Here is a 20,144-nt window from a genome sequence, read left to right on the forward strand (position 1 = left end):
ATTGGATGTATGCATGCATGCAATGTGATATATTCCTAGAAAGGAGCTATTATAAAGAGGAAAGCATTGTAAGAAAGGAATGGATGACCCTTGAAGACATTATGTTAGGTGAAAGAAGCTAGACATAAACCACCACAATTATATTACCATTTATAGGAAATGTCCAGAATAGGCAAATCTACAGATTAAGAAAGTAGATTGGCGATTGTCAGAGGAGGGAAGACAGGACATGAGGAGTGAATGCCAGTGGGAATAGGGGCTTCAGGTGACAAGAAAAATATCCTAGAATTAGACAGTAATGATCACTTCACAACTTTGTCAATAGGCTAAAAACCATTTAATTCTATACTTTTCAAAATGTGAAAATTATGGTATTCGAAATATTTTTCAATTAATCTGTAATTTTAATTATTTAACTTTTTGGTGGGACTGGGGTTTGAACTCAGGGCTTCTCAATCTCCCCAGTAGCTAGGATTACAGGTATGAGCTACTAGTACCTGGCTATTTTTGTTTTGTTTTGAGATAGGGTCTTGCTAGATAGCTCAGGCTGACCTCAAACTCATGAGCCTCCTCCTCAGCCTCTAAGGGCTGGGATTACAGGCCTACACCACCACATTCCACTCTAAAACTGTTAGTTTTAAATGCTATGTCAATTTCGGGCTGGAAGTAATTGTGACTACAGAAACAGGGCAATTGGTATTAAGTAGTATAAGTTCTAAGCACTTTACTTATTTCAATACTGGGATTTGAACTCAAGGCCTACACCTTGAGTCACTCCACCAGCCCTTTTTGTGATGGGTTTTTTGACATAGGGTCTCTAGAACTATTTGCCCAGGCTGGCTTCAAACTGAAATCCTCCTGATCTCTACCTCCGAAATAGCTAGGATTACAGGTGTGAGCCATTAATGCCTGGCTCTAAGCACTTTATTAAAAATGAAAGAAAGAAAGAAGAAAACAAACAAGTCACTGGATTTATGGCTCACTTTCACACCTCCTGGCTATGAAGAATGAACCCTGAGTATCTACTTTCTGACACCATTCATACTTTTGATACCATTCATAGAAGCAGCATTCTAAACACTCAGGGACTTGGACCTCTGTGCAGCATGGTTTTCAGGATCCTAGACTCTTCAGCTCTGTTTCCACCGCCTGTGGCTGTTCCAGCACATGGGTTGTCCTGTATTTATTTATCCTCTCTACTGTGAGTGAGTTGGGGCAGTGACTAGTTCTTTCATCACTTATATTCCTAGAACCAGCAGTACATAGGGACTCACCAGGTGAATGAGAAAGGAGGGAAGAAGGGAGAGCGGGAGGAAGAGGGGAAGTTACTATTTGCTCATTAGGAGCTTGTAGTCCAATTCTCAAGCTTTCTCTTTTTTTTTCATTTCTTTACCAGGTGGTGTGATTGTAAGAGATGCAATAAAACCAATGTTGCTAGTGCCAATTTTTTTTAAGTCAAAATTGCTGAAATAGTGGCAATTTCATATGGCTTAATCTAATACACAGTCTCAAGAAAGAATCTTTTTCATCCTATTTTATTATACAGAATGATTTTTAAACTTGGGGCTCTAAAGCTCCTTTCAACAGAGAGGTAAGGGAGAGCGATTCTGATCCCAGGCTATTCCCCCAAATTTAGTTTCTATATAAGACTTGGTTTGAGTCAGGCATGGGTGGCTAGTGGCTATCACCTGTAATCCTTGCTACTCAGGAGGCAGAGATCAGGATGATCTCAGTTTGAAGCAAGCCCAGGCAGGCAAATAGTTCGCTAGACTCTATCTGGAAAAACCCATCACAAAAAAGGGCTGGTGGAGTGGCTCAAGGTGTAGGCCCTGAGTTCAAACTCCAGTACCGCCCCCCCCCCAAAGTTGGCTTGAACTAAAGACTTGCATCTAAAAATTAGTTTGCACAGCTTATTTACAACTCCAGATCATCTTAGATATTCATTAAAAAAATCTACCCAGTGCTGGTGGCTCATACCTGTAAACCTAGCTACTTGGAAGGCTGAGTGAGATCAAGAAGATTGTTCGATCCCATCTCCAAAATAACCAGAGCCAATGTACTGGAGGAGTGCCTCAAGCAGTAGAGTACCTGTTTTGCCAGCATGAAGCCCTAAATTCAAACCCCAGTCCCACTAAAATAATAATAATAATCATAAAAGAAAATGTGACTTAGGTTAAAGAAACAAGTAATGTTTAGACTTTTTGCTTTCCCTGCTGTCCACCTTCACAGCATCTAGGCAGAGGCATCTATGGAGGAGGACCACGCTGGAATTCTGGAGGGGGCAGTGAGTGCAGGTCTCCAACAAAAAGCAAGTAATCCAAGAGTTAATCAAGAGCGATACTAACTCCAGAAAGTGCTTATTAACCCAGCCTTTCTGCATAGAATCTATACCACCCTGCTGCCTCTAACTAAACAAAACACTGTAGGTCTCAGTATGAGAGAAAGCTTTTGTTCAAGTAGGAGGTTGACAGCTACTTGTGGTGAAGGGTTTTTGTTTGTTTGTTTGTTATTCAAATAACTTTTCCCCTGAGGAAACTGAGAGAAAACGACAGAAGTATGTGATTAATGATTTTTTAAGAGGGAAGAGATCCCCCTGTTGAATTGTAAAGTATGAATTGAAAAGGAACCCATCCCATTATAAATGGTAGATTTTCATGTGTAAGTTTGATATTAACTCTTTGAAAAGAGTTGTGCAAATAAATGACAGGAAGTTCTGTTAAATACCAGTATCTTTGGATATTCTCAAATCATGATGGCAAACAGAACTGAAACACTGATGACTACATCAATTGGTAGTGGGGAGTGAACCAATTCTATTTTGTCTTCCAACCTATGAATATTATTATTAATTCAAAAATATTTTTAAATAACCACACAAACAAAAGGTGATGATTGGGGGTGGGGGTGAAGGTGTAGAAATACAAGGGAAAATTCAAGAGGAAAAAAAAAATCTCCAACAAAAACTAACTTCTTTTTTTAAGGTTCCTTTTTATCAGCTCTCAAAGCAAGGGCAGAAGCTGAAACCATTCCATGTAAAATAAACAGCAAAGAACTCTGAAAGCTTAGCCGACCAGAACACCGGAAGGACCTTGCCTGATACCGCCAGGCATAATGGCTTTAGTGGATTTAACAATAAAAAAAGATGGTGCCAAGTGACCAAACTACAGGCTACCCTCCCTTCTCAGAAGAAAAGTGAATAAAACTTTCTGCTGGGGGTGGGGGAGGAGGCAGAGGAGGAGGTAGGGTACAGTACAGAGAGATAAAACACTACTTAACACAACAATGTGGATAGCATTTAGGCCAAATGCAAATTTCGTCCACAGAATTTGCAAATGGATGCAATTTACTGCTGAGGATGTAACCTATTTGAGTTCAAGAGAACTAATTAATAAAACAGTCTAAAAAGAATGCAAAGTTAATGGCCATCCACCTCATGGGCTAACTGGGTTCTTTAAATTTCCGTTAAAGTTCCAAATACTGTTATAGCATTCGGGTATTAGTGATTTTGACAAGAGGCCAGCTTGGTTGTTGATCAAATTTATCTTAAAAAGAACAAAACAAAACAAGAAAAACACTTGAAAAAGTTGAGGCTGCTCTTCAGAGATTATTCTATGAGGGATTTAAAAAAGGTTAGAATCTGGCTGCACATAGAAAATAACAGTAAATAAATGCAGTCATTTGGTAAACATGGTACTGGGTCTTAATTCGAAATTACTCAAGTTGAAATCATTGAATTCAATCCCCCAAAATCATACTCTCGTTTACAGATATGGTCGGGGGTAAGGGATTTAAATCGTTCCTTGCTGAGAATCATGAAATTAAACATAACTGTGACTTTTATCTCCATTTTCCTCTTCTGTCTTCCCTTTAAGATGCCTGCACTAGATAATTTTTATTTTTCACTGGTAATAAGTTTGAGCCAGATTACTTTGGATAGGACAACTTGTTAATAACTGCAAGGATACAGTTCAAAACATCCTATAGGTAACGTCCCTATGGCTCACTCAGGGTCCTCCCTCTTCCTGCAGCTTACTGAAGGACAGCAGGGTGCCTCTTCGTTCACTCTGTCTGGCTGTTTGCTTCTGGAATCCTGAAACTGAAAGTGAGCTAGATCCATTTTTCAGTAACAAACCTTAAAGTGTCAAGACCCAAAAGAAATTTTTATGGGGAAGATGTTCTACATATTTGTATTAAGCCCCAAGCACTAGCTCCTGGGACCCGGATGGAAAGAGTGATGCTTGGGGTGTGAGGCCAACTTTATGATGAGTCCTTCCAAACCTGAGTGAGTGAGCAGACCTGGAAAAGGCAGGTTTTCACCTTGGCTTCAGTTCCAAAGGTGCATGTGTACCACTGGCTTTTGTCAGAATGAGTGATGGTATTGAGAAATTTCAGTAAAGCAACTCATCTTGCCAAAATATGACTGCCAAAATATTCAAAATAATTTAATATAGCAATTCAATGCAATTTGACTTTCTGACTTTACAAATAAGGGGAAGTTGCCTTCTGGCTGCTCTGGCTTTTGTACTATATTTTAATTTCCAGGACCTGCTACTTTCACCATCCTCCATTCCATGCAGGAGCTGGAAGAGGTAGGATGAGCATATTTCTTCTTTCTTTTCAAGCTGCCACTTTCTCTTTCCCAGTTCACTTATTATTCTTACAGTAATGCCAAGTTTGTACACACACACACACAACCTGACTAAAGAAAAGTCAAATGAGTGGTATTATTAGTAAGTGCAAATATACTAGTTCAGATAAAAATATACTTCTTTAAAAGTCCAACTTGTCATATGCAAAATTATCTTAACAACATATTTAAAAAGTATTTGGATATTATGCTGCCAAGAAGGAAGCATTTAAGGCAATCTTACAAAGTATATGAAATCACAGACTGTAATATCTTGCAACTATTTTAATTTTAAAAACTCAGTTTACAAATACCACTATTCTTCTCACTTTTAATCACTCCCCCACTGTTTTAGTATAAGAGCTAAAATAACCTAAAATGGACCCTTAAACATATACACACAGCAAGTCTGTTACACAGATCTGGGGGAAAAAAAAAGTATGAAGAAAAGAATTTTCAAGATAATCTGAAACAGAGTACCCAAAAAAAAAAAAAAAGTGTGGTTTCTAGGTTCTAGCTACTAATAATTTTTCCTGGGAAAATTTTACTTTAAAGCAACTCTAAATGAAAATGCATATAATTAAGGGAAAGACCATTGCTTCAAACAGATTGACTGTCTTTAACAAGCTTCTCTCTCTCTAGCTACTCAGATATGCTATATTTCCTAATTATCACCTTTTAAGGGCCATCTGGGCCCATTCTGCCCCATCAGGGGGCAATTCCATTTGCATTGTTCCTGGGCTTAGTCATGATCAAGTAGTCTGGTGGTAAAGTTCATTAGAAATTAGAACAGAAGCATTCAACCCAACACAGTAAACCAAGTATCTGATACTCTGCACCCACAGGAGACATGATGAGCACGGCATCGCATTCTCACATAACTAACGGGTCTTCAATGCGCACTTTATCCAATTGCTTAAACAAACATTCAGCCTGATCCCTGACCAGGTATGTAATGAACACTTGATTAAGTCTCCTCACACTGCAAAATATTTCTCAATTAAGGCAACATAACTAGAGTCCCTTATGTCTTTTGGTTCAAAAGTCTATTAAAAACCCTTTAATGGTTCCCTCATTTAGCCCACCATTCACAAGCAGTATACTACTTCCTTCCTGTAGAGAACACACAAGAATTATCCTAATTGTATTTTCTGCAAAACGAATTCCCATTACAGGGAAAAGCTTGTCCAACTCACAGACTGACGCTAACTACAGGTTTCAAAGCGCATTCATTCCCTTTTGTGCTCACGGAGAGATCATGCCACCCATTCGCCAGCTCGCTACAAATGTCTGTGTGCCAAAGGCTTGCTTGGCCCACGGATATGCGGGGGACAGTGCTGGCAGCAGCTCCTCAACAGAGCTGATTGTAAAAGGTATGGCTAATTCAAGGCAGACCCGTAGAAGGTTCCCGCTTCATACCTCGGAAGGTCTGACACATAAAACCCAGGAAGTCGTTACCTGCCTCATCTTGCAATTTTTGCAATGGCCTGGCTTGCAATGGCCATCTTAATCCGCGACGCCAGCCTACGGAGATGAGGAGGAGGGCGCCACGCTGAGCGCTTCGGCCTCTCCAGCTACACCTTAGTCTTGCAAATGAAGACAGCTGCAGCGAACCCTAATCTATGCAAGGCAGGTGTAGCCCGGGGCTCTGGGCTAGTGACCCTTGGAGCTATTAAGGCTGGGAAGTTAAGAAGTTACTGTTCTAAAAAAACTAGTTCATAGCCTCTCATTATTGAGGACACTAAGCTTTTAAAGAAACAATGGCTTATTTCCTCCCATTTGTACCTTGATATTCTCCCCGGCCCTTCTGACATTCCCTTGCTTGGTACCCAATTCTGACCCCCGCTGGGACATCCTCAACCAATGTTATTCATGTACTGCTATGTGGGGAAAACTGGTTCTATATAATGTTCACCATTATTTTTAAAGGCTATCCTAAAATTTGCTTGTCAGACATCAGGAGAGATTTCAGAAAAATCATGTCTACAGGATCTCCCTGAGATTCGACAAGGAATATAAATGGTAATTTGGGACGGCTTAGTAAAGCAATCTACAGCAAAACATCACCCTATTGAAACTGAGCCAACAATAATGATCTCAAGAGAGTCATGGAGTCTCATTCTCTAGTTTTCTTTCTCTTAAGGTAATGAAACAAATACTTATATGACTCAGGCCAGCTCCTGGCCTCAACTGTCCCCAAAGGACTGTGAAAACAGAATTCCAAAGATGTCTCTGCCATAGAAGGAACTGGGTTTCATCCCTCAGGTGTTTGGGTAGGCCAGGCCAATGAGCCGGGGACTGCCTGCTTCTCCGTGTGGATCTGGGGTGCAGTTCAAGTGCAGCAGCCCTATGCTCTTGAAGAAGTCAGAGTATGGTACAGTGAGGGTGGAAGGAGTGTGCCTGTCACAACCCCACAGCAGTCCCTGCCAGCTGCTGCGCTTTCTCCTCATGGGTGGCACATCATAGAGTAATGGGGAAATCTGGTCTCTAGAGTCAGACAGATGTGGGCTCTGACCTCCTAGATTGTATTAATAGGAATAACAGCTCCTTAATCACAGGGATGCAGGCAAATAATGTACAGAAGGGACAACACAGAAGGAACTCACACCTTCAGGTCTCCCCCCATCTGAGGGAATGATGCTCAAATGGTAGGTTTCAATAGGGGAGGTCACTGAAAACCCAATACCATTTTATATGATTATAGTGAAAAACTGTCTTTTTTTTTTTAAGTTTGATTTTAAGGAAAGTCTGGAGGCTGCTATATTAATTTTCAAACAAAGATGATGATTTTTTTTTAAACACTTGGATTTTTTTAAGAATTATTTTAAAATTTAGTTCTTAATTTAAAAAATCCATTCTCTGTTTTTTCTACCCTTCACTTTTGGAAAACACATAATAGGCCTTTTTTCCCCTTTCAATTCTTATGCAACTGTTGAGTTTTTATGAGTATAGAATTTGAAACAAGTGCAGAAAGCCTGTAAATGTACCAAAAATGCTGGGCTACACTTCCATACCCATTACTTCTAACAATCTCACAAGAAGGAGCACATTTTCGTGAGTCGTGTGACGTTTTAGCAACAAGACTCCTATGGGCTTTAATGGAAATCACACAGCTGAAACTCCATGCACCACTTTGAAAATTTAAGAGTAATTGCTAAGTTCCCCTTAGAGGGTCATAGAAATATTTAAAACCAAAGTATTTTGCTAAGAACTCCAATTATGCCTGAGGGCTTACATCAGATTTTATAAAATGATTGGTCACATATATAATGTACTCTAATACCATTTTATTGGCTGGTTGTTTTCTTTATAAAAGAAGGTTTTGTGAACTCCTCAGAGCAGAAACACACAATACCGTGAACCTCAGTTCAAGTGTTCACTTAAACCTATGGCTCGGGTGGCAGGCGTAAGAAGTAAATGGATTTGGGAACATTTTATCTTGTTATTTGTCATTTCGGGGGACCATTTAGTTCACTGCATCATCAGGCTGGTAGATCCTGCAGAGCTACGTTAAACTGTGGAACATAATCAAGCTGCTCTCAGGGTCCACTGACTAGGAAGACTGCCCCCTACAGGTGAGGTGGTGGCCTGAGAATCCCTGGCCTAGTGTAACCTCTGGCTTCTTTTCAGAATCATGCCCAAGAAGGTTCATTTGAGAAATCCAGTTTTTATATTTAAAAATTTTCCCTTTTTAAAATAATTTCAAATTAACAGAGAAGCTGTAAAGATAGCACCAAAAACAAAACGAAACCAAACACTCTGAATACTCAAGATCCATTCTAGAGTCAATCACGCACTTGGTATTTGTGTTGCCTGCGAAAGGTAAAGTATAATTCTACCTCTTTCTTGAGGACTCTGTTCACAGACAAATGACCCCTCTTATAATCTTCTGATGTTATGGCTGCTATCAAAAACAATCACCAAAAATGAAAATCTATAAAACAATTCAAATAATTTTTTTTTTTTTTGGTGGTTCTAGGGTTTGAAGTCAGGACCTCACACTTGCTAGGCAGGCTCTAGCACTACCACTTAAGTCAAGTCTCCAGTCCTCAAATGATCTTTCTTTCTTTAATAACATAGGAAAGAACATGTGAATAGGTCATCACGAGAAATGTTATGTACCATCAACCAGGCCATTTTTTTTTTATCATTTTAATGTTATTAATTAGCTATATGTATTGTTTTGTTGACAAGTACTGGGGGTTAAACTCAGGGCCTTGCCCTTGCTAGGCAAGTGAGCTACCACCAGCCCCAACTAGGCCATTTAAAAAAATTTGGTCCAAGCTTAGTGCTAATGTAATTAAGGTTTGAGGCTAACAAGAGAACCCCAAGTGGTCTGTCCTAAGACCAAAAACTGGACCCTGAGTTTTGGCAGTCACCCAGTGTCTGTACTACTGGTAAGAGGGAAGCCAGACATAGAGCACAGGTGGCAATGGCCCCAGAAGAAACACTCAGAACCCCTATGCTGCTCTGATGGGTCATTCTATGATAGAAGGACGTCAGATAACTCAAGATCTTACCTAGGAGCCAAGCGAAGGTAGCTCACACCTATAATCCTAGCTACTTGGGAGGATGAGATTGGAGGATTGTAGTTTGAGGTCAGCCTGGGCAAATAGTTTGTGAGACCCTCGTCTCCAAAATAACCAGAGCAAAATGGACTGGAAGTGTGGCTCCAGTGGTAGGACACTTGCTTTGCAGGTCAAAGCCCTGAGTTCAAACACTAGTCCCACCAAAATAAGGGGGAAAAAAAAAAAAAACTTATCTAAGTTTAAAATAAATAAGCTTTCTACAAGTGGTAACAAACTCTGGGTTTTAGATTGGAAGTAGGGTGTTTGGTCTGTTCACTGACAAGCCCCTGTCAACTATTTTTGAAGGCCTCATATAAAATTACTATTTATTTATTTATTTATTTTGCAGTGTTAGGGATTAAATCCAGGCCCTGTACATAATAGGTTAGCACTCTACCACTGAGCTAATCCCCAGCTTACAGCTACTTTTTATAAAGTCAATTAACTTAGATGTCATTCTTTTATTTCAACTGTATAGGAATATCCACCAGATAACTCTGATATCCTAACCCTACTAATGCCATCTCACCTTTATCTTGATGCACAATTTCATACCAAAAGTGGAATATGGAAATGGGAGTATGTCCTGTGGAAAGATCTGCTGTACCATCAGAGACCTGCAGGCAAAACCACAGAGAGGTACCAAGTGTGCTCAAGAAGGCAATGGCAAGGTTGGTATCAGGTATCACCTTGAGAATGTGTGGAGGAAGAGGATATTTGTAAAGAATGCCTTTCTTTTTTTGCTGTCATAGGCACTGCCAACTTCAATAAAACACCAGCCAGTTTGTTTGGGCCAACTCATCCAACTCATGAATGTAAAAATTCCTGCACAAATAGTTAAAAATACAAACGAAGCATCCTTTTTTTTTTTTTTTTTGGTGTGACTGGGGTTTCAAATCAGGGCTTCCTAAGCCTCCTAAATTTTGATATCAACTTTTGCCTCAAGAAGATAATAAGGTCATTTAATATTATTTAATATCTAAGTACACACACTAGACAGAAATACACATAGCTCTGTAGGATGCTGTTTTCTCACATCAGGACTTAGTGACCAAACATTTTCTTTGAATGGAGTTTAATAATAGGCACCTGGAAATCTGAGGGCAGCTGTAGAATTTCCTATATAATTAATGGCTAGAGGAATCCATAGAAATCTCTCCTTCCTGTTCCTACCAGACAGTTCCCTCCCACCTTCCCTTTCCCATTTTGGAAAGAGAAGAAATACGGTTTCATATAAAGTGGATTGTGGTTACTCATTACATGACATTTGGACAGATGTGTCATTTGCAGATATAACAGGTCTGTGCTTCACTGCCCCCTGCACAATTACTCAGATCACCATCTGAGGAGCTGTAAGAGCAATTCACAAGGAAAAAATAAGTCCCAGCACAGTGGCCATCTGAGTAACACTGCTAAACAGAAACACAGACTTGCCAAGTGAGGAGGACTTTAGCTGGAAACCCTAAAAAGTCACATTGTTAAAGAGGAGTTCTAAGACAGCAAGAGCATTTCTGGAGGCGTAAAAGCTCAATTCTTTTATAACATGAATCCAGGGCAGAGTTTAATTAGCAAGAAAATTTTAGTCAAAAGGCTCATTTCTAAGGAGCAGCATATGAGAAATACAAACAAATTAAAATATTTTGGGTGAGGAAAAAAGTTGCTGCATAAACACTCAGTTTTTCATTAATAGAGCAACTGCTTGCACACTAGGTCCTCAGTGAATGTCAGGTTAAAGAAAACTAACAGAATTATCCTGTATTTTATGTTTTTAAAGAGTTAAAATATCAGTAGAGTGAAATATTTCACACTAACTTTTGTCACCTACTTTTTCTTTAATTATACAAAAGATGATCGTAACAAACCCTCTATTTAAGTCTCCTCAAATAAAAAAAGATAATAATATTTTCCTGATCTGGGTTTGGTTGCAGAAAAGGCAAATTGGTGCATGATTAACAATTTGTTGGTGCAAATTCATCAGCATCTTTTAATTGGTGTTAATTAGATTAGGACTAAATTTTCTTTAATCTTTTATCTTGCCTTTTTTGATGCAAACTAATTTTCTCAGCTGGATGTCAAAGTTTCCTATTAATTACACTTTTCTAATAGGAGTTTCTGCAGCAATGCAGACTCAAACATCCAGACCAGGAGCAGTTTTCAGAAGATATTGTACCAACCTTTTGGGGAAAATAAGACATGGTGAGAACTGACACTTGGAAGATAACAAGTGAATTCATCTAAGTTCACTGGTGAAGCAAGGCCTCCTCAATTAGCAAATCGGGGACTGTCCAAGACAGAAGAGCCTTCAGCATTTGGCAGCTGTAAATAACACCCTGTAACATAATTCTGCCACAGTGCAGATGTTAGAGCAGACCTGAAACAACAATGACAAAACGTGCAGCCTTATGGCTAAGAAGATACCCAGCTTCATAAATCCCCCAAATATCAGTATTCTAGTGTCTTTTACTCTGTGTTATCTAGGGGCCATTCAAAATACTGGTCTGCCCATTGCAAAGGAAAACACATGCAAATGTAAGGCATCTTAGTTGAATTAAGTTCTGTATTTCATATGGTTTCCTCTAACCCTTCTACAATGGTGAGCATGTTGGCAGAAAAGCCACTGAAATATATTCAGTATCTTTTATGGCAGGGTGACCTGAAATAAAATTTTATGTAGTCAAGGATTTTTGATAGTTCTTTATCCATAGCCTTCCTCTTGCTATGCAGTAGTGATGATTGAAACCCGATGTGTACTGGAAAAAAAGGCTATAAAACATTTTATGTACAAATAAAACAGTAGCCATTAAGTTTTGCTATGATGTCTGAGTAGATATTCAGCATGAAAACATGATAAAACAACTGTAAACTGATTGTGATCAAATGTAATTACAATGACTTGTCTCCAATGAATGACATGAACTAAATACAGTCACAGACTTCTCCAAAATTACTTTGGGCAAAGAACCAAGAGAACACTATATCCTTTCTTCGCTCAAGGCACTTTGCCAAAGAAATTGCAAACACACAAGCTTTAATAACCATGGCCAAAAAAGCACTTGGGAACTCATTATGGAAATGTTTAAAACACACACACACACATACACACACATGTATGCACACATATGCACTCATATTTGATAAGAACTCTTTCATATTAATATAATTTCACTGAAAAAGCCACATGTTTGAGATTTTTAATTGGTGCTCCCCAGAAGTAAATCCAGGGAGTGATAGGCAATTACAAGCCTTTTTTTTTTCCCCTCTCAAAGTCAGTGTACTTGGCTGCCTTTCCTGGCAACCTTATTTTGGAGAGGTTGTAAGAAAATCTACTTGAAGATTATTATGCAGCTAAAAGTAAACAAAGGATTCTGAAATAACCTTATCTTCTCAATATGCGAATGCAGGTGGATTCTCTCCCTCGTTGTTTGCCCTTTTAGATGCAACCTACTATTTTCTTTCTCCAGAAATAGAAAAAAGAAAAATGGCCATGTAGCCCTATAAGTTAACATGGACAGTAGCTGAAACATCTCCAGGAACCTATGGACCCAAGGAAAGAAAAGGGGAAAAATTGTGCTTTTGGTCTTACTTCTCAAATTTGTCTGATGTTTTGACACTAGTAATGAAATTGACATAGGTTATTTGGGAGTATTACCAAGAAGTAGAAATCTAATTCCACTCCTAAGTATATACCCCAGAAAATATATGTCCAGACAAAAACTTGTACATGAATGTACATAGAAACATTATTTAAAATAAACCAAAAGTAAGAACAAACCAAATTTCCATCAACTGACCAATGAATAAATAAAATATGGCATGCACACACAATGCAAAATTTGGCCTTAAGAAGGAGGTACTGACACATGCTACAACATAGATAAACCTAGAAAACATTATAGTAAGTGAAAGAAGTCAGTCACAAAAGGACCACATATTACATGATTCCATTTGTATGAACTGCCAAGACTCAGCAAACCCACAGGGACAAAAAATAGATTAGTGATTGCCTAGTTCTGAAAGTTTGGGGGAAAATGGGGAGTGACTGCTAATCAGCACAGGGTTTCCTTTTGGGCTCATGAAATATGGATATAAAATATTGATCATAGTGATGGTTGTACAACACTGAATAACTAAGAAAATACTAAATTCACTGAACTGTATATTTTAAATAGATGAATTGCATGGAACAAAAATTTTTTTCTCAGTTAACCTAATGTACACAAAGTATGTGCATGCATGTGAAGTATGCACATATACATCTTGTTAACGCAATGATTCTTACACCCTTAATGTGTGTGACAAGAGAAAATTCAGAGTCAACCACAAAGACTCATGAGTGCTCCAAAGTCAGTTTGATTGAAACTTGCTTTAATATCATCTCTCTACTTGCAACTCCCACATGCAGGTCTCCAGTCCTGACCTTTTTCACAAATGCCAGACTCTTATACTCAACTGCCTATTGACAACCCCATGTAGAATTCTAATATAAATGTCTCAAATCTACATGTTCAAAGACAAACACTTGACTGCCCTTCCAACAAAACCAAGCTTCTTCCATCTATCCCCAGTCCATCTCAGTTGAAGGCAACTCTTTTTTCCAGTCACCCAAGCCATAAACCTACACAGGCTTCCCTGACTCCTCTTTCATTTCTAACTGAAAAACATTCAGTCCATCAGGAAATCTCCTTGGTTTTGCTTCAAAATATACCCAAATGCATCTAGCAACTTCTCACTTTGGTTTGTGCATCTAGCTCCTGGCAACCACCTCTTGACTGGTCTCCCTGCTCAATACATATATGCCACATGAATAAATGAGAGCTGTGAATCCCACTGAAGTCATCTCCTGCCAACATCTTGCATGTGGCAACTTTGAGTTAAGAGCATAAAATTTTGCCTCACAAATTTTGAAATAAAATGAGCAGTGGAAAAAACTGAGGGACAGATATTTGCTGCTTCCTAATATTGATTATATCCCTGAAAAATGCAAAGGAGATTCTCTCAACTCAAGAATCTCACAATGAAATTGTGGCTGTTCAGATACATTCTTCTAACAAACAAAAAAAATCACAGGTAAAGGAAAGGAACAGACTCTGAGTTTCCCAAGAGCTTACGTCCGACTTTTGGAGTAGAGAGGACAGTGCAGCTCATAGATGTCCATATGACTTGGGTGATCTGCGAGATGTTCAGAGTTCTATGACAAGTCATGCAGTGAAAGGAAGAAAGTCACAGTGACTTGACTATCAGAGTATAACTCTGGTCTTTGTGTAAGCAAGATGCGTTGTTGGGTTTAGAAAATTCTGATTTACACCTGCAGTTTTAGAAATGGTTTCTGTAGGCCCCAAAAGTGACAATGTAGAGAGGAGTGATCTGGCCAAGAGATTCTTTATTGCCAGGTGGGAGAGGGAGAGAGCCAAGAGAGAGAGGGAGAGAGGGGCAGGGGCTTAAATACCCCTTAGTGAGACTCGCCATGATCTGATTGGTTAGGATCTTATGGTTCCCCTGGGACACAGAAGCTTAAGGGTGCAGTAAGAATCAAAACCCATTGGCACCATTATTGCCAACACTTTCTGAAATTTTCCAGTGAGGCCAGGAAAGCACTGCCATATTCTAAGTGAAAATACTATATACTAAAAAAAAAAAAAGTTTCAAATTAAGACTAAAGATATCCCCAAAGAAAAAGAGCTCAGTAGTCACCTATGATGAATTTATTCTTCCTTGTGAAGGGCTTTGATAAGGAGACTACAGCATCTTTGAAAAGACAGGAGACACATGACTCTCCACAGTCACCTAGGAGGCCCCAAGTGCCTTCCTCTGAAGAAACAGCTTCACCAAGAAGCAGCTCATTTTCCCTTAGAAGGTGAAGGAGGGGAAGAAGTGAAGGAGAGGAGGTGACCTAGGGACTGTGTCTTTGGGGCTGCAGAGCACAAGTCCTGGCCCAAGAGGAATCTCACACACATCCCTTCCCACCCACAAATTTGTGTCCCTGTTACCTCCCAGTACGACTTTCGCAATAAATTTCTATTTTTAGCTTTTGTTTCAGTCTTCCCCTTGCCTCTACCAAGCCCTTCCTAAAATGTAATCATATTATATCCCCCTCCTGCACAAAAACTTTCAGTGGCTCCTCATTGCTCAGTTCCAGCTCATTGGCCTGGTAGTTAAACACCTATGTTTCTACTGTACTTCCTGCTACTTCATACTTTCCACCTTTGTCTGCTTATCACAGTATCTGCCATATCCAACATGCTACCATACTATTATTTATTTATTTTCCTCAAACCAACTCACTTTTTAAAATGGACATAATTCTTTAGCCTTGTCTTAGCAATATTCTCTAAGAAATTCCAGATTTAATTAATTTACTTTTTTTTTTTTCAGTGCTGAGGTTTGAACTCAGGGCCTACACCTTGAACCACTCCACAAGCCCTTTGTTGTGAAGGGTTTTTTTGAGATAGGGTTTTATGAACTATTTGCCCAGGCTGGCTTCCTTCTCATCTCTGCCTCCTGAGTAGTAGGACTACAGATGTGAACCACCAGTACCTGGCGAAATTCCAGATTTAAAGTGCTAATTACATCCTCTCCCCACCTCCCAATGTACATTAAAGCAAGCACATACCTCAAAGAAAAAAAAGGCTTTTTCTTGGACCACACAGTACCACCTGGAGTTTCACCAGGTGTGAAGCTGTTGTACTTGGGGAATACCTCCCAAGAATTTCCCAATGCCCAGAGCGAGGTGGGCGCTGTAGAGCTAGTGTGGCACAGGGAGTCCACTTGCAGTCACATGGAGGACGCTGAGTCGTTTCATTCATCTGTTCACTTAATATTTATGGGGCACCTACTATGTGCTGGACATGTGCCTTGCTGACGCTAGTGATACTCTAATAGACCTGGTTCTTGGCCTCTGGGAGTTTAGGTTGCAATGCGGAAGAAAATATCATATGAGAAAACAGAACAAAAAATTGACACATCATAATACACTTAAGGAAAGACACAGAATGCTACAACAGAGAATCATGGTAGGAAGTTGAGGAAAAAGAGTCCTAAAATAGGATGGTAGAGAAGGTTTAGGGCTCCAAGACGAAAAGAGCCAGCTACAGAAATAAATGGGCAGCCAGACAGCTGGTACAATGATCCTGAGGCAGGAAGCAGCTGCCACATGTTAGAGGCACTGATAGGAGACCAGTGTGCCTTACAGGAGTGAGCAAACTGGAGAGTAGTCTAAGCTGGTAAGGCTGACGGGGACCAGAAATGCAGACCCTTGGCCTAGGCCATGCAAAAATGAGGATTTTATTCTAAGTGAACTGTGTGTGTGTGTGTGTGTGTGTTGGGGATCAAACACAGGGCCTCATGCATGCTAGTCAAATGCTCTACCACTGAGCTATTCTCCCAGCTCCCAGTGAAGCTTTGGAAAAATTATAAGCAGGGCAGTAACATGATCTGATGGTCTGGTCTGCTATTACAGAATGGAATAGGGGAGCAGGAACAGGTGAATTCTGAAACCATTCACGGTCTAGTAGTCCCAGGTAGCAGGACCAACTACACTCCTATGAGTAGGTGTGCTGTTGAATGGGAAAAAGTAGCCATTGTTTGCTGTCAGCAATGGGTTAATTTTGCAATTAACCAGTGTTTGTCTTTGTTGTTACTGTTGTTTTGACTAAAAACAAATCACAGAATCCCAAAAGTCAGCAGTAGAGGAAATCACAAATGTGAAAAACACCTTTGTATTTTACTTAAATAGTTAAAAGGTACAGACAGGGCACAGATTCCTAAAACCCATTAAAGTCAGGCCAATAAATATCTGGTTTTAGAGCAGGTATCTAGAAATTGCAGGCAAGTTATATTTCATGGAAAAAGGAACTGGTACGGGAAATTCCAATAAGATAATTTGGATGGTAAACACTTTTTTGTGTGGTGTGGGGATGGAACCCAGAATCTTGTATATGCTAGGCAGGCACTCTACTACTGAGTTCCAACCCCAGCCCTATAGTGAGTCTTTTTTTTTTTTTTTTTTTCAGTACTGGGGCTTGAACTCAGGGCCTTCACCTTGAGCCACTCCACCAGCCCTTCTTTTGTGAAGGGTTTTTCAAGATAGGGTCTCACAAACTATTTGCTGGAACTGGTTTCGAACCACCATCCTCCTGATCTTTGCCTCCTGAGTAGCTAGAATTACAGGCATGATCCACTGGCGCCCGGCTGTGAGTACTTTTTTAGGCACCATTCATACACAGAAATTTCTATCAATCTTCTTACTAAAATAATACAAGTAGAAATAAACCCATAGAGAAACCTGACTGACTAAACCCAAACTTGTCTTGCATTTCTAGGATCTCCATCTCTACTTGTACAATGTGTACTGTGTGGGGTGCAGATGCAGTTTATGTCTCAGTTGTAACAGCTATTAAGCTAAAAATAGGGATCTTTTGGAGTAATGAAAAAGAAACATTCCAATATCCATGCAATTGAAGGTAGGCTCTCAGTAAATCAGGAAATCTTGTAGGCGTGAAGAAAATGAAACAATGATTTGAAACAACCACCAACTCAACATCTCCTATTTGGAGAAGTAGGGATCCTGGGGATACCCAACTTTTTCAAGGCTGGGTACCCCTCCAACATACATACACTGATAAATTTTTTTTTCTTTTTATACCAGATTCCTTCGTACATGTATCAAAATTCATTCTTTACAATGAGTTCTGGGTTGCAAAAGAGAATTTATTTTTTGTACCTGTCTATAAGTTTTTGTCCAGAGGTTAAACAAATACACACACAAGTGCAACACACTGATTTTTGCCATCCCCAGCATGAAAGGGGTGGGGGGGGGGAGGGGGGGAGGGAGGAAGGAAGGAAGGAAGGAAGGAAGGAAGGAAGGAACCAACATGCTATTCATAGTATCTTTTCATCTGTGTTAGTCAGTTTTTGGCACTGTGACAAAATACCCGAGAAAACAACTTCAGGAAGGAGGGATTTGTTTTGTCTCATGGTTTCAGAGATTTCCATGGTCATTCGACTCTGTTGCTTCTGGCCCCTGTGTGGTGAGGCAGATCAGCATAGCAGGGACCATGTGGTAAAGCAAAGTTACTCAACTCATGGTAGACAGGAGCAAAGACAGTACAAGGGGCTGGCAACAAGGTATGCCCTTTACTTCCTCCAACCAGGCCCCTCCTCCTAGTTTCTATCACCTCCCAATAACACCACTAAATTATGAATCCATCAGTGGTTCAATTCCCAGTATCACAAAGCTGAGGTCCTATAAAAATACCTGTGGTTCTGTTCAGTAGCTGAGGATGCCCCTTGACCAGTTTGTTCTGCCCTAAAGTCTTGGTTGGTATGAACCTGACTTCTGTCATCTGGGTTAACACCTTGATTCAACCATTCCATGACCTTGAGTTTGGTTTTATCTATTAATCCTATCCCTGGGAATGGCTCCAGTACCTTAGACCTGGTCAGGCCATCACCAACAGGCATTGTGGGAGCATGGCTAAGGTCTCTGTGCCATCTTCATGCCCAGGGAGGGAGGGAGGGAGTTTAGACACAGGCAGTTCTAGCTTCTCACTCTTCTAGCTACTAAAACAAATTCATCTTGTTCAAACAGACATTATATTAAAGAGGAAGTTTTATTTTTGCGTCTCATCTTTTCACACATGGCAAACATTAATGAAAAATGAAATAAAGCAAAAGCTTTATTTCTCAGATAACCACAGAATTCTTCAAATACATGTATGCATATTGTGTGTGTATATGTGTTTGTGTGTATCCTTTTGTTCCAAAACAGACCATTTACAATTTGCCAGTAGGAATAATAGGAAGATTTTAGTTTTGGGAGGATATCAAGTCAGGTGGAATGAACTGACAAGTAAAAAATTTAAGAGAGAATTTTATTATGACTACAGGAATATTTAATCTAGTCCAAAAAGAAATTCGTGTTTTAGACAATATCAAATACATTGATGACTTCATCAAGATAAGTTTTAATGTGGGCACCATGAGTTACACCACAAAAGTGCTCAATTTTACTCTGCAAACATGCAAAACCTATCCAGTAAACTGAAGCCAGTACACACACAGAATCTTGGTACTGCTTACCATCAAACACTAGCGGGGGGCCACTCCACTTTTCCAGCATCAGTATATAGTCTATACAAAGACAGAATGCTATACAAACACAGCAGGCCTTAGGCAGGACCACACTGAAATCCCTTCCATAAACTCTCTGTTTGTGTACATATTTGTGGAACCCTGGCTGTTGCATGTTTCATGGAAGCTGAAACAATGTTCCTCTACTCAGGACAGATCAAGGTCCATCCCCATGGGATGGAACATGTGGAAGGGTTTTAGCTACAAGTGTCAGCCCCCACCGCGTTCTAGTAGAACAGTGACTTCCAAACCCTGAAGCTTCCAGAATAACCTACCCATACAGCTTGCTTCTTTGCTCCCTTTTGGGTCTATATGAAGGTCATTTTATTTAGGAGGAAACTCCCTCAAAAGCAGAAATTCCAACATGTCTTCAGTGAGTAGACACTCAGGAAAGGCACAAGGCTTTCAGACCCATATCACATGTATATGAGTCACGTCAGTGTCCCTCCAGGAGATCCCCAAGTAGAAGCAGCATCTATATGACTCACAGAAAAACTAACATAGAGTACCCAGATATCACCAGGAGCATGTTTACAGGCAGTGGGGCCTCTTTCCTCTGTGAATATATGTGGGTATGTCCATTGCTAGTGGGTCTTTCCAGGCATTGGAAATTTTCATATTAATGTTGTAAATTCTGCAGCATATTGGGACACCTGCTACATCAGATTCAGGAAAAAACTGCATCTGCATAATGAAAAGATATTCATTTCACTCTTTCCCATTCCTGCAGGAATAGAAAGTAATTCCAAGCCACTCTGAGAAAGGTTAAGAGATTTTGGACAGAAGGCCTTGCCAGTATCTCATGCCCCAAATCCCTGAAG

The 20,144-nt window shown here is 39.8% G+C and overlaps 1 protein-coding gene and 1 non-coding gene across 3 annotated transcripts in view; both read right to left on the reverse strand.

The window, feature by feature from the left end:
- Positions 1-20,144, reverse strand: part of Clybl (citramalyl-CoA lyase) — a 246,235-nt gene that overhangs the window by 167,965 nt on the left and 58,126 nt on the right. The window contains exon 1 of one of the 2 annotated variants that reach the window (XM_074043055.1): positions 6,086-6,104. The exons of the other annotated variant lie outside the window; for it this stretch is intronic. The gene's annotated coding sequence lies outside the window, so the exon portion shown is untranslated. Of the gene's footprint in view, positions 1-6,085; positions 6,105-20,144 lie in introns of those variants that run through there. 2 annotated transcript variants of the gene reach the window in all.
- On the reverse strand, positions 17,837-17,964 carry LOC141413234 (small nucleolar RNA SNORA40). Its single transcript, XR_012438034.1, has one exon. It is a non-coding gene; the product is annotated as a small nucleolar RNA SNORA40 (small nucleolar RNA).

Source organism: Castor canadensis, chromosome 10 (genome assembly GCF_047511655.1).
Source record: "Castor canadensis chromosome 10, mCasCan1.hap1v2, whole genome shotgun sequence".
NCBI lineage: Eukaryota > Metazoa > Chordata > Mammalia > Rodentia > Castoridae > Castor > Castor canadensis.